This window comes from Schistocerca piceifrons, unplaced genomic scaffold (assembly GCF_021461385.2).
Source record: "Schistocerca piceifrons isolate TAMUIC-IGC-003096 unplaced genomic scaffold, iqSchPice1.1 HiC_scaffold_961, whole genome shotgun sequence".
NCBI lineage: Eukaryota > Metazoa > Arthropoda > Insecta > Orthoptera > Acrididae > Schistocerca > Schistocerca piceifrons.
Window position 1 is genome coordinate 787,501 of NW_025729236.1, and position 2,500 is coordinate 790,000.

At 58.2% G+C, this 2,500-nt stretch overlaps 1 non-coding gene across 1 annotated transcript in view; it reads right to left on the minus strand.

The window, feature by feature from the left end:
* LOC124774157 overlaps nt 1-948 on the minus strand; it is a 1,909-nt gene extending 961 nt beyond the window's left edge. Inside the window, exon 1 of the ribosomal RNA XR_007015150.1 lies at nt 1-948. This exon is cut by the window's left edge and continues 961 nt beyond it. This is a non-coding gene — a ribosomal RNA (small subunit ribosomal RNA).
* Between the last annotated feature and the right edge of the window lie 1,552 nt (nt 949-2,500).

Here is a 2,500-nt window from a genome sequence, read left to right on the forward strand (position 1 = left end):
CGGGTTCCGAAAACCAACAAAATAGAACCGAGGTCCTATTCCATTATTCCATGCACACAGTATTCAGGCGGGCTTGCCTGCTTTAAGCACTCTAATTTGTTCAAAGTAAACGTGCCGGCCCACCGAGACACTCAATAAAGAGCACCCTGGTAGGATTTCAACGGGGTCCGCCTCGGGACGCACGAGCACGCACGGGGCGGTCGCACGCCTTCGGCTCGCCCCACCGGCAGGACGTCCCACGATACATGCCAGTTAAACACCGACGGGCGGTGAACCAACAGCGTGGGACACAAATCCAACTACGAGCTTTTTAACCGCAACAACTTTAATATACGCTATTGGAGCTGGAATTACCGCGGCTGCTGGCACCAGACTTGCCCTCCAATAGATACTCGTTAAAGGATTTAAAGTGTACTCATTCCGATTACGGGGCCTCGGATGAGTCCCGTATCGTTATTTTTCGTCACTACCTCCCCGTGCCGGGAGTGGGTAATTTGCGCGCCTGCTGCCTTCCTTGGATGTGGTAGCCGTTTCTCAGGCTCCCTCTCCGGAATCGAACCCTGATTCCCCGTTACCCGTTACAACCATGGTAGGCGCAGAACCTACCATCGACAGTTGATAAGGCAGACATTTGAAAGATGCGTCGCCGGTACGAGGACCGTGCGATCAGCCCAAAGTTATTCAGAGTCACCAAGGCAAACGGACCGGACGAGCCGACCGATTGGTTTTGATCTAATAAAAGCGTCCCTTCCATCTCTGGTCGGGACTCTGTTTGCATGTATTAGCTCTAGAATTACCACAGTTATCCAAGTAACGTGGGTACGATCTAAGGAACCATAACTGATTTAATGAGCCATTCGCGGTTTCACCTTAATGCGGCTTGTACTGAGACATGCATGGCTTAATCTTTGAGACAAGCATATGACTACTGGCAGGATCAACCAGGGAGCTGCGTCAACTAGAGCTGAGCAGCCGGCCGCCCGGGAGTGTGTCCCGGGGGCCCGCGCGAACACGCAAGCGTCCGCTCAATCATTCTGCAAACAGGAGGAGGCTGAGCTCCCCTGCACAATACACCTCGAAACCCTCTCAGGTCCCGGCGGCGCGCAGCGCCGTCCCAAGTACTTGGTCGGGTTCGAGAGAGGCGCAATCGCCCGGAGTTAGGCGAGTAGACGCTTTCGGTGCGACCACCCGTGCTCCCAACTGAGCTTGCCGCTGCCGACAGAGGCCCGGGAGCGTGCTGTCGTGGCATTGCCGGCGGGAGACAACACGCGCCACCTACGGTGACCGGCAGCTCCAACGCCAGCGCCACAGAAGGACAAAAGCCCCACTTGGGTGCCGAAGCGAACTCTCCCAGCACAGCGCACGCGCCAACACATCCGCACAGCTGCGATACAAACCACCAGCGAGAACCGCTGGGGCGACCGAGCAGCAGACGGCGTCGCGGCGCCGAGCGCCGGGCGGCGGCGCATCCTCAACGCACACAGTCCTCAATCGGACCAGCACACTGAAGATGTCCACCGCGCTTCGCACCGGGCCCGCGAGGACCTACTTTGGCCGCACGGCGCCGCGCGCAGGGTGCGCCGGCGCGCAGCTGCGACGCCTGCCGCGTCCGTCGGCCGGCGCGCCTGCCACTGGCCGCCCCCACCAGCCGGCTGTAGCGCGTGCGCCCACGCACCGCGCGGCCAGCACGCCGGGAGGCGCCCCCTCACCGGCCGGGGACGGTCCCACCCAGCCACCGCCGCGTATCGCTTCACACCCAGATGCCGTTCAGTTTCGTCGGCATGGTGGGTATCGCTGGAACGACCGGTTAGTACCTCAACCTATCGTCGCCATCACCGATTCACCCCTAGCGAGAACAACCGCACCACAACGGGTTACCATTTGTTCATTTGCGTAACTTCACCAGAAAACGCAGGCGTCCATCGCCATTTGCAACTTCAACGACTATTGCATGCCTGTGTCAGGTGTCACGCCACACTACGTCTGCCCACATACACGCAACAAAATGTGCACGCCTAGACAATACGTGGAAGGTGGCCCCCGTACGTATGCGATGTCCATTGCTCGAACGACTGTGAACCGGCCTCTGTAGCATGTCGCAGATATGGAACGCGGTGCACCATGCCATCACGGTGTGTGAGGAGAGACGACTAGGTCCGAATACATCAACAGACAGCTCATGCTGATCGCCATCCACGGCGTCCGTTCCTCCCACACGTCTCTATGGCGTACCACACTGCAATCCAGCTCTCATAGGGAGACGACACGTAGCTGCGTGCACAATATTTGCACTGTATGGTCCGCCGTTTTTGGGCGCAGTCGTTGTACGGTCACACATGTGCCACGATGTATCATTCAGTACATAAGGACGAATGTGCAGTACAGATTGTGGTTCACGCGTACGACATCAGCGGACAGTTGACACAGGCCGCACCACAACGTAGCCTGCGTACGTCGCATGCGAAGGGCATTGAACATGCAAACTTGTCACCAACCAGCT